This window comes from Lygodium microphyllum, chromosome 22 (assembly GCF_053477565.2).
Source record: "Lygodium microphyllum isolate KBCC chromosome 22, Lygodium_microphyllum_v1.1.10, whole genome shotgun sequence".
NCBI classification, from domain to species: domain Eukaryota; kingdom Viridiplantae; phylum Streptophyta; class Polypodiopsida; order Schizaeales; family Lygodiaceae; genus Lygodium; species Lygodium microphyllum.
Window position 1 is genome coordinate 24,932,488 of NC_141156.1, and position 13,050 is coordinate 24,945,537.

Genomic DNA, 13,050 nt, shown 5'->3' on the forward strand with positions numbered 1-13,050 from the left:
ACATGAACAAGAGACCAATTGGGTGCAATCTCCCTCCATGCCTTGTGTGAGCGCTCCACAAAGCATGTATTTTATGTATTAATCATCTTCAAGCTCAAACAATAGCCCAAATTACAAAATAGCAAGCTTTTAGCTTTTGAGTTTGCTTTAGCACAAAATAGGAATAAAGCTAATGGGCGGTGCCCAAAGAGTTTGGCATACCCAATACAATGTCCAAGTACAAATAACATAATCGTGCCCCCATGCGCATACAAAATAATAAATAAATATCCAACGCCTCAATAAATAGGCGTGACAAAATATAAGCGCCATGCCTAAGGTATGTGCCCATCAAAATATAAGTGATAAATCGAATACTCGCTATCCTCCAATGCTTTCCTCCGCCACTGCTGCTATCTCTACACATCAACTGAAGCATTCACAATCGTTAGTAAAATAATACAATTAAACCGACAAAAGTGAATACCTAGCAGTCTTCAGCTACATAAATAAATCAACCGGTTAGAAATCAGTCCTAACCTTAATTTATTACGAGTGCGCACTCTAAACTCATAAGCGTTTATTAATTTAATATGCATTTTGCGGAATCACCCGCTATGGAATCACCCATGTACACACTAAATTAATGAAACGCACTAAAAGGATAGGCATCCCCATCAACTTCTCGCACAAAAAAATCCACTTTGTGTATGAGCCCCGGTCATCAAAGTTTACAGAGTCCACCGTAAAACCTCACGGAATCCACCGTGGCACGGAATCCACCGTGGCACGGAATCCACCGTGAAATATGCCTCCTGGCATCACATACCACTAGAACATTGTGTCTTTGAAAGTAGCGAGTAATGTGAATTCTGGTATTGTTGGCTACAAATGCTACCATGAACTTAGTTCAAGGTCTTTATTGTGCTCTCTCTTAAAAATGGGAAATGAAACTACATTCGCTGGCTTGTCATTAATATTTCCAAGATGGATCTGACTAGGAACAGGACCTTGAGTTGCCATGGGAACTTCTATAAAGAGTACCACAAGAGCATCAAAGGAGGCTTCTATTGCTTGCTTGTTCCCTTAGCTTTGATTCTGGTTTTCTCTCTTTTCATGTATCTCTTGACTCATTCTAGTGCTTGCCTCTTGATTGCATAATTCATCAATGAGTTAGCTTCACGGAGTTTGTCTCTACTCTATAGAATAGAAGGAGTTTGAACTAGAGAACTCTCTTGCCAACATTTCTTCTACTTCCTTCTTTTCAATGTCTCTGAATTCAACTTTCATTATACTATAGAGGGAAATATATTTAGTTCTAACAGTATTAAGACTCATTCTTTTAAGGATTGCCATAGTGCCATTATCTTGATAATACCAACTTTTGAGGGTTTCAATAGCAAAGGTTGTGAAGAACACTCTATCTACTAGCATGTAGTGCATTGCTAATTGGACAAACAAAAGGTTGTCAATGCACCAAGTATCCCACGTATCTTACTATTGAGCATCCATGAACTAATTTTAACTCCTTTCCTTCCTGTTCTTGTGAACTTGAATTGACCAATGACTCTTGATTCTTCTTCACAATCTCCCACTTGATGATGTCAAAAAATTCTTCAATGAATGCCAAGTCTCCCATAAATGTGTTAGCTATATATAGTCTGTCTATATATAGCGCCCCAGGTCCCCTCTAAATATTCCTATCATGTATGCTCAGTTGACACACTTCTGGGGTTCCATTTCCAGTGTCTCATATCTCTCTTCTCTCCTCTCTTCCTTTTGTCTCTCGTCTTCCTCGCAGTTTCCAACTATAGCTAACATAGGATAGCTGACTCACCAACAGAACCTTTCCGGAAGCAATTTGAAGCCACCTCCCTTGGTGCGTTGTCTCTGCAATATCAGTTCGTCTGTCCTTTGTAACAAATGACATTTCTTACAAATCATTGAAGTATCAGACTTGTTGGCGGCCTCCCTGATATGCCTCATCTTCAATATCCTGATGACAACAACCATCGACATGATCTTCACCACCAACCCCCTGAGTAATGTGACCTTTCATCCTAACAGGATGGGGATGTGAGTATGGGCTGCCCTCTATATCTGTCAATGAGCGTGAGATAGAGGGTGGGGTGAGTGCCCAGTTTTTCCGTTCAAATCAAATGAGAGGTGAGATGTGTGGTTGGAGTATTGCACGCACGGGTTGGGCCTCTCAATGCACAACACAAGATCTATTCCTCTGCAATGCACTATAAGGCTCCCTGGCCTTCCTTCTTGCACTATATGCCGGCATGCCGGCATAGGGTGGGATGCACAGTTGCACCATCAAAAGCGCACAAGGTATACAACCTCTGCGCAAGTGACACTGAGGATTACATCAATGGGTTTCAGGAATGGGCTACCCTTTGTATCTTTCAACAGAGCATGAGACAGAGGGTAGGCTGAGTGTGATGGACATTTCTTGAATCAATTATTGAGAGGTGAGAATTGAGGGACGTTACGACCATCGGAGTTAGGTACGTTTCTATTTCCCTATGTACCCACGGCATGGGTCTTTGCCATTAGCAAAGGATACGCCAATCTATTTTGTACACTGCACTGCAAGGCTCCCTGGCCTTCCTGCTTGCACCTATGCCAGACGGGTTGGACGCACTAATGCACTATTCACTGTGCACCCTGGCATATTCCCTCTGCACCATTCCCTTGTCAATTCTTAAACCGGGTGTGAGATATGGGTTTCTATCAATATTATCTTGAGTGATGTAAGTTATGGGGTGAGTGACTGCTCTTTCATTTCATTTGAGTCATTATGAGTTGAGTGCAATATCCCTCGCCATCGACGAATTTCATGCGATTCCTTCAACCAGCTACCTCACTGGGTTTGCCGCATGGTCCCTGCCATGAAGCACGTGTGATGTGAAGACACCTGGGTACCTCCTACAACTGACAACGATACAAGACACAACCTCGATAGTCGACATTACTCCTCGGCAATATGGGCCAAGTTCTTCTAACCCTACACATTCTGTTTCTCAGTGATGGTGATGTTTTAAGTGTGGGGACGTTCATGGTTGGTGTGATGTTTGGTACTAGGTCCTTGTTGTTCAGTTTACCCTTCATGTTAAGGTTTGAAGTATGGCGACATGTCCCTGCGCGTCTATATTGCATACCCCCATGCATATACCCTACTATGATCATGCAACTATGCCATGAATTCATTTTACCCTGATGGGGTCCCTTCCCCAATCATCCCTTTTATTTCACCCTATCCTCGGGGTTGTTCCTTGTCCGTTTGCCTTTATTTTTTATTTTGTCATTTTTCCATGTGTATGTATCCTACGTTGATTGAGAATCACATCCAACCTTATAGCCCTATTTTTCTCATCGAACTGTCCATTTTTCCTTTTCGCCAACCCCTCTTCCGACAGACGGTTCTAAAGTTATTAAATTTTGAAGCAATTCTCGTAAATTGAACGGTTTTCCATGTGAACGTGCTTTTATTGCTTTAGAACACTGATTTGATGTGCCAGCCCTGCCCTACCCATTCCCCGTGACATTTTTCCTTTTTACACCCTGTACTTCTTATGCACGGTTGGTCGCTATTAATTTTTGCGGGTTTTCGGGCTCTTTTCGTGCTTATTTTTTACATTTTTCCATGTGAACCTGTGCTATTTTCACTAGAATTCTAGTTTCATTTGACAGCCATGTCTCCCAGCCTTTCCCCCACTTTTTTCTTTTTCCTCCCCCTCTTCTGACTGCTGGATTTTTAGTTATTAATTTTTCCATGTGTTTTCGGGTATCTTTTTTTGTGTTTTTTGCATGTGAAACCCTCCTCTCTCCGCTCGCAGTGATTTTTGATGTGATAGTCCTGTGCATCCCCTTCCCCCGGACATTTTCCTATTTATCGCACTTCGTTCCGGCAATTGCTTCTTCCTGTATTAATTTTCGAGTTCATTTTCGAGTCCATTTTTTGGGTTTTTTCCATGTGAACACATCCTATCTCAATCGCAATCGTGTTTTTCCATGATAAGTTTGTTGATACGTTATTTTGCACATTTTTTCTTCTTTCCACACTTCATTTCGATGAGCGAATTTTCCGATATTAACACACATATGTGTTTTGAAGTCTATTTTTTGTATTTTTTCCATGTGAATACCCTGATTTTTCCCCGAAACCCGTGTTGCATTTTTCTATCATCTTTCCCTCATCTCCTGCCACATTTTTCCTTTTTACGATTTTTCAATTCGGTGTATGGTTTGGGTTTTATTAAATTTTCTTCCTTTTTACGTGTGGTCATGCTTCTCGTGTCGCGTGTGAACGTGCATGTTTTTGATTTTACGCACCTCAAGATGCCCCCATGGCCTCTGTGACTCGCGTGTCATCGTCCCCACCCCATCTGATCCCGCCGATGTAAATTTTTTACTCCCGCCCCGCGCATGCGCGCGAGACGGGGGTGCGCTCATTTTTAACAAACCAAACAAAGTTTTAAAAAACCAAACAAAAAAAACCACAAAAAAAAAAAAAAACACCACTATCAAATGCATACATTCAAAAAAATTTCAAAAAAAAAACAAGAAAACAAAATTTAAATTAAAAAAAACTGCAAAAAACAACCAACCCCACTAACAAATTACTTTTAGAAAGAACAAAATCACACAACACCCAAACACAAAGAAAACCAACACCAATCACTAATTAATTTTAAAAAAAGAAAAAAACAAAAAACAAAATCACTATTAAATTTATTTTTTTAAACGACTTACCTGTTTGTTGCCCGCGGCCTCCTCTTCGTGCACGTCTTCTCTGCCCTCCCTTGTCGCCTCCTCACGCCCCTCCTCTTCCTTCTCCACCAACGCCGGACGCTGCCGCCACATGCAACACCCCCTCGCTCTTTGTTCTTCCCCTCCCTCCTTTGTCAAACGCTCTTCGTTCTTCCCCTCCCTCCTCCTTTGGCGCCACCCTTCTCTCCCATGTCTCCCTTGCCGTCGAAGGCCACCCTCCTCTCCCCTGTCTCCCCTGTTGTGACGCCATCCTCCTCTCCCCTGCCTCATTGCTATCGAACACCACCCTCCTCTCCCATGTCTCCTCCGCGACGCCATCCTCCTCTCCCCTACCGCAACACTGCCAAACGCCTCCTCCTCTCTTTCGTTGTCACGTGCCGCTACCCACCTCCCCTCTTCCTCCCGTCGCAGCGCCACTCTCGCCGCCTCTCTCCCCTCCTCCTCCCACCATGCCACGGGCCAACATCTCCACACATCTTCCTCCTGGTTAGGTTCCTTTATTCATCAACTTAATTAACTTAATTGCCCTAACTTAATCAACTTAATCCCCCTAACTTAATCAACCTAATCAACCTACCTAACTTACTCAACCTAATTCACCTAATTAACCTAATTAACTTAATTCACCTACTCCACCTAATTAATCTACCTAACTTAAGTAACTTAGTTACCCTACCTAACCTTATTAACTTAATTAACTTAATTTCCTTAACTTACTTAATTCACTAACTTCCACTAACCCCCATTTCCCCCCGTTTTAGCTCCCTTTCCTACCCCTTCTCCACTCTACCTCCCCTGTTCACACGTAGTGCGGGCGCGCGTACAGGCATGGTCAGTGGCGGGTGTTCACGCATGAGGACGCGCGTTGGGTCTTCTCTGTGCGGTGGTGCATGCCATCCTCGAGCATACACAACTGTTCACACACAGCCGGGTATCTCTTTTGATTTTCCACCAACCCGAGAAAACTACCTAACAAATACCTAAAAACACTTAAAAACATTAAAAAATGATTAAAAATCAATTTAAAAAAACTAAAAAATTCAGTAATAAATTTGGTAGTTTTTCGGATGATCTTGTTGATTATAATATAAAGATTTAATTGCAAAATAAAAATTAATAATATTTGAAATCCTTTTAAAATTCACTAAAAATTGAGAAAAAATCATTAAAAATCTCTAAAAATCAGAATTAAATTCAAAAAAATCACAAAAATTCTATCAATGCATTTGACTACTTTTGAAACATTTGAAAAATAAAGATATACAAAAAAACAAAAAATTCAAAAGAAAAAATCAAACCACACCTATATTAAATTTTTAAACACTAAACACTAATTAACATTGCCTATACAAAATGTGATCCCCCTAATATTTCTTTGATATTTATTTAATAAAACAAAAAGAAATATTTAAAAAAAATAAGGTCTAAAAATGAACCGTCGTTTTCTTATTAAGGTTTACAACCTAATAAAATTTCAACCATTGTTAATAATTTCTCAAAATGAACCCTTCACTAAAATCATTCCCCTCACTACACTTTTTCCCCCTTTTAAATAAATATGCTTCATGGCATGGGCACGTATAGTCCTTTATGTTTACATTGTTTATCAAACTTCTGGTTATGTCCTGATTAGGTTTTTGATGTATTATGGTTTTCTTGTGTGATATGATTACGGGTGCGGTCTGTAGTTTTTTCTTTTTTTCTTGATACGGGGTCTTGGGTGCCTGCTTGTTGCATAGCATGAAGTTTTCGGTCGCATATGTGTAGGGGTCATGTCGAAAATTTTTTAGAATGTGGGTTGTTTGGGGTGGTCAATTGGTTAGTTATGTCTCTGTGTGATTATTCTGATTGATTTATTTTATAGCTATTTTGTTGTTTTACAGGCATTCTCTCTGATTGTCTATGTTTGTGGTGTGTGTATATTCCATCTATCTTAATGGCACCTCAAGCTCCTCCTCCTGTTCAATATGTCCCATTGATCAGTAGCGATTATTCTACCCTACAGACTTTTGAGCCTATCGCGAAAGTAGGCCTTGTAACTTTTGTGACTGCTTCACTTCCTCTGATTCCAGATGATCCATCCCTGTATGATACGTTTCTTGCATCATACAGTAAGAAATCGGGATTGGTTCGTGGTACTTCCATGGTTTTGACACCTAGAGGGTTAGGGAAGGCTTTATCTCTTCCCTACAAAGGAGAACCCTTTATTATAGCCAGACAGTTATTCTCAAATGATGAGATTCTCAAGCTGTTACAGAAGCAGACCAAATAGGCCCTCGATGTCAAGAAGGTGATTAACACTTTAGGAGTGTCTTTGTCCATGAATACTGATTCTCTCTAGAAGCTAGTCTGCCAATTTCTCCAAGATAGGTTCATGCCTGCCAAGACACCATCTCATTATTTGTTCAAGGAGCTCTTCACAGCTTCTAGGATGGTGTTAAAAGGGGTTGCCATTGAGACTGGAGTACTTACCTACTTACGAAGATGGACCAACATTTTGTCAAAGTGACCAGAGGGAATGTTACCAATATAACTTATGGTTCATATTTATCTGCTTTCTTGACATATTCAGGCCTTAAGAAGAGTGTGCTTCCTCCTCCTCCATCTAATCCAGTTCATCCCCCTCCGCCTTCACAGGATTCAAAACCCATTGACATAGAGGATCTTGATTCCCCTCCTCTATTGGTCATTCAGCGGAAGTGCTTGAAGCATGTGGCAGATAAAATTCCCCCAGACATTCCTTCAGTAAGAGTTTCTGCTACCTCTGGAAGTGACCTTCTTGCCTACCTCACATGTAACAATTTATTCAGGGCACATCGAGAGGGTTCTTTGGAAATATTAGTTCCTTCACTGAATAGTTTAGTATCAGGGGATGCCATTCCTTTCCTTTGTAATAACATCCAGAGTTCTATTGAACTCTCAGTGACAGCTTGTGTTCAACAGTTATATGCTTCTTTCTATGAAGAATTGATGCAATCCAAAGACTAGTTGCATAAGCCAACCATAGAGTTAGCCTCTGCTAAAGAAACTCTTACCGATCTGTTTAAGCAGATGGAGCAGCAGACACAAATGATTGAGATCCAGAGAGAAGAAATATCTTCTTTGAAAAATCAGTTAGTAGAGGCTCAGTCAGAGGTCACTAGAGTTTCGGAAGTGAAAGAGAAAATGTCCATAGAAGCTCAAGAGTTTAAGACTCTTTTAGATACAAAATTGTTAGCTTTGCAGACTGCTCACAATACATTGGAATCCCAAGCTTCCTAGATTAAGCAGTTGCAGGACCAACTGGTGTAATCACAGTCCATTCCTCCAAGTTCCAATGTTCCTATGATTCCTTCTATATCTTAGTAGGACTTGACAGTTCTCCAGAGACATGCCACATTATGTCCGTTGTTTCAAGATAAAGTGGAAAGATTGCAGTCCAGGATGGATTTGTTATGGTCTACATTTGAGCAATTTCAAGAGTATGTTTCTTCGGACCATTCCTTTTTTGTTCACTATTAGTTACAGAAGTTGGCCTTCTATATGAAGCTCTCAACGATGGATCTCCCTCTTCCAGAGGATGGTTGGAGTGGAGCTTGGTCTTCTAATTTGCTGACAGGAGTTGCGTCACATTTGATACCGATGCAAATAGCGACGCTGATAACGCCGCTAATACGAACTGTTCTATGGCATTGCTAATAATGATGCTTTTTCCGACGACAGGGGAAATTTTTTTTATTTACATTTTTGTCACTATTAACATTAGTATAGGGCTATATCTTGTAGTGTAAGCATCAACATAAATATCTATTGCTAGAAAAATATAGTGAGTAAAAATAAATTTTAGTATACTATACCTCATCCCAACAAGAATAATAGAGTCATTCACTTCTCTCACTTTATTCTTGAGAATTTGAACAGAGTCAAAGTCCAAAAATAACATATCATATCTTTTGTTAATATCACCAAGTAAAAAGCAACAAACATTGAAGCACTTAAGGTCAACCCTATCAAGAAGGGTAGATAACCCCTCTTCAAATGATGGGAGTTGTTCTGCTTCCTTTTTCTCTTTCTTCTTTCTTTTATACTACCTCCATTTATTTGCTTGGCAATGCTCTTCTGTGGCCTTTTCCTCTTTCTCATGTTGTCTTGTGTCCTTTTCATGGGTGACATCTTCAACCTTAAGACTTGGATGAGTTTTTCTATTTCTATATGGAGGGACATTAAAAATATTAAAAGCCTTCACATCAGAAAGGGGGACTAGGTCAAGGACCTTTGAAAACTTGTATCTCAATCTGCTGAGAATTATCATGTCTTTATCCATAAGGGTAAGCTTATGTGCATGAGTAGCACAAATATAAGAATCTTGGAAAAACTCAATTAAAAAAATCATTTGTAGCCTCCTGAATATAGTTGAGAGTTGCCCTAGTCCATCTAAAACTATCCAGGCTATACTTGTCACAAATTTCTCTAACAAGCCTCTGAAAAGATAGTTTTGGAATTGCATTAGTCAAAGCCTTCATTTCAATTCTATTATTCTTAAGGCACCTAACATGTTGTGAGAACCTTCTCCTTGGCATTCATTTCCTTGTAATTTTGGAAGGCTTGGAGGACTGATGGATCATTGAGGCAAGACCTCTAGGATCAACCTTCTACTTCCTTGTAGTGGCCTCTATTCTTACCATCTGAAACATCAAAGAAAACAAATAATACAAGAAGATTAAGACAAATCTCCAAATTTCTGACATAATGTTATCTAGAATCACCTAATAGCAAACAAACACTAATCACATAGTCTACCTTCAAATAGAATGAAACAATGTAGGCAAAATACATATGAAACGCGCGAGGACTCCTTCTAGACAAGAGAAACAAACACCTCTCGTGTTTCACACATCACTCCTTTTTAGGATGCATATTTGATCAAAGATAATAAATGTCATGAAGTTTTACAAGTCTAAAAAAAACCATCTTATTATCAACAAGTATCCTAAAAATAGAAAATCTTATTATCATGAAGTTTTACAAGCTAGGATTGAGTATCAAGTAACTTGCATTCTGGAGTTGTATGAAACACGAAAGAAGTTTTTTCCAAGGGAAGAAACGTGACTTATCGCGTTTCATATGTCACTCCTTTTTAGGACACATATTTGATCAAAGAGAATAAATGTCATGAAGTTTTACATGTCTCAAAATAGAACATGTTATTATCAATAACTATCGTAAGAATAGAACCTCTTATTATCATGAAGTTTTACAAGCCATGATTGTATATCAAGAAACTTGCATTCGAGTGACGTATGAAACACAAAAGAAGTCTTGTCCATGGGAGGTGCCATGACTAAAATTGTGTTAGTGGAAAAAATTCCATTTGAGGAAACTTGCATTCTCAGCCATGTATGAAACTCAAATGAACTCTTATCAATTGGAAGATCATGAGTAATTTTGTTTACTATGTCGGGCCTTTTTTTGTAAAGTTTGGCCAGATTTGGCAAGTGTTTCGGAGTAACCTTAAAATTTTCCAAGAACTTACATTTTTGAGGGTTCGATGCATAAGATGGGTAAGGAAACCTTCTTTAGTCGCCTTGCAGTGAAGAATAACTTTGGATTGTATCTTAGCGAGCTTGTGTCGATGTGATTGAGGATAGAAAGAGCTTTGTCTTCAAAACAACTCTTTTTTGGGTTAGGATTTGGGTTTAAAAGGATGTTCGTTTACACATGTGGCTACCCTAATGTGTAAATAATTTCACATGTGCGACGGGAAGACCGTTTTTTCATGGAAAGTTGTGTCATTTCTTTTTGGAATGATTACGCTTATATGGCTCATTTTTTAAAGGTAAAGATAATTCTTAGCTTTTTTTTTCTTAGCTCCTCCAAATTAGTGCATCTTGGACAAACGTGCGGTGACCATTGACATATATATGTATATGTGTGGTGTGTGTGTGTGTGTATATATATATATATATACATATATATATAGGGTCGGGTCTTCGATGTATTTTGTCTTGTCTCGAGCTATTTTATCTTGTAAGCATAGTAAGCTTTACCAAGTGTATTCTAACAATAGAACATTTATTCTCAGTATCATGGATGGAAAATCTCACGTACCAAACTTTTTATCGTCATTTTTTCCCTCGTGCACTGAATTTCAAGGTATTGAAGATGATCAAATGATTCATAGACATGTGAAACATGATTTTACAACTTAATTGTTTTGAAAGTATATTTTTGTGTTTCATGAAAAAAAAAAGAAATTACGTTTTCTTAGTTTTATGTAATTTTGAAAGTTTGTTATCACATTTCATGGAACTAGAATTTATGAAACTTATTTCATATTATGAAACTAGTTTTACACAATTGCCCCTAGCTAGGTCTTTCCTTTAGAGTTTATGATTTTGAATAGTGTGGGGAAAAACAAAGATATTCCCACATTGGAAAATGTCAAATAATTCATTGAAATTATCAAGAGTTCACCTTGAGGGAAAACATAAGAGGCCATGTACGTTTGTGGTAGTGACTCCATTAAACGATGGGATTTTGATATTCTAGATACATTGTTTTTTACCAAATTTTTGGATGTTTTAAATGCAAAATTGTGATATTTTTTTTCAAGTGACGTGTGAAATACGATTTTATGAACTGTGAAGTAGTTTGGATCATCGTTTTCGTGTTTTATGAGTCATGGATGTATAACAAATTTCGATCGATGGGAAACTAAATTTTTTGGCTTTATATGCTGCATAAAGTTCGAATTCACTTCATTCATCTTGCATTTCTAAATCTCTAGCATGACAAACATGTTACTGTAGATTTAGACTTAAAATTTTTATTAATCTTTCTTTAGTCTTTTAGATATGAGCAGATGTGGATTGGTAATTATGTTCCTAATTTTAATTTTTCTTCTATACTTTTTTGTGAGTGATCAGGATGACTAAAAGGACGTTTTCTTTGGAGGGAATGGAGGAGGAGGATCTGGAGGATACTTGTGATGAAAATCTCTTTGATTTTCTTCATGCAACTGGAGATTCATCTAGATTTATTTACATCAAAGGTATGCTCAATGTTCCCTTTGATTTGCAAGAGCTATTAAAGGATGAAGATAAATTCAAGGATTATAGGGAGTTTTATGATAGACATGTACAAGGCCTAGAGATTTAGGGATTTGTCCATTAGAGCAATATAATGGAAGCTACCAATGCTGCTAGAATAACGTTGCATACAAGGTTTAGCCTTATTGATGAGGAATTTAAGAAGTGGAAAGTAGATTGCCCTTTTCATCAGAATCAACATCAATGTCTTCTTGTACAGAAGGATGTTGGATTTCTTGTATATCTTCAATACATGGATAGTTGTTCTTCAGATACAATAGAAGAGAAGAAGATAGAGGATATTGCATGCAAAGACAAAGAAGTTGAAGAGAAGGAGGAAATGTTTTAGGAGGATATTGAGAACTAGTTAGCACAGGGATTTGATATTGCTTTGTTTAAAAGTAAGAACATTACAAAGTGGAAGAAAATGAGATAGAGTTGAGTGAAGAGATTGAAATAGGTCCTCTTACATGTGTCTGAACATTTCCCAGTTATCTCATCAACAAAAAGAGATATGTATTGGTAAATGATATTCAACACCTTTTTGATCTTAGAGAAGATTACTGCTTGGCAATTCTTGCACCATGGGATCACAATGATAAGAATTTTATAGGTTATGAAGAGAAATTGCCGGCAAGTGTTGATGTTGAGAGAGAGAATTTTCAAGACATATCTATAGCCTTGCTTTCTTGTATAAATTAGATCGTGGAATATGAAAAGGCAGATTCAGAAGAGACTTGGTATTGATAACATGGGGTATGAAGAGAAACTGAAGTCCATTATAGGAGAAACCAAAAAGTTCAATAGATCTATATGATGATAGTCTTCTTGAAGAAGATGAAAACCCCAAGGTATGGAAGATAATTCTAAGATATCCATTATGATTTATATTATAGTATGTTATGCATTATAGGCAAATATTATTGAATATTTATCTACTCACATCTTATACTATTGTGGTTTATTATGCAGATAGAAATTGAATATGTAGACAACTTTCTTGGAAGAGCCAAGGGCTCAAGGCCATTGAAGCTTTAAGGCGGCCATTGAAGCTTTAAGGACTTGGTCATTATATTGGAAGCTTAAATAATCAAACAGTTGCAATCTATCATAGCAGGTTATGAAGCTCTCCAAGCTTACCAATAATAGCTTTGAAAGCTATCTCCAAGGTGATTGGATCCTAAGCTTTCAATAGAGGTTCAGAGAAGATAATTTTGGTAGAGAA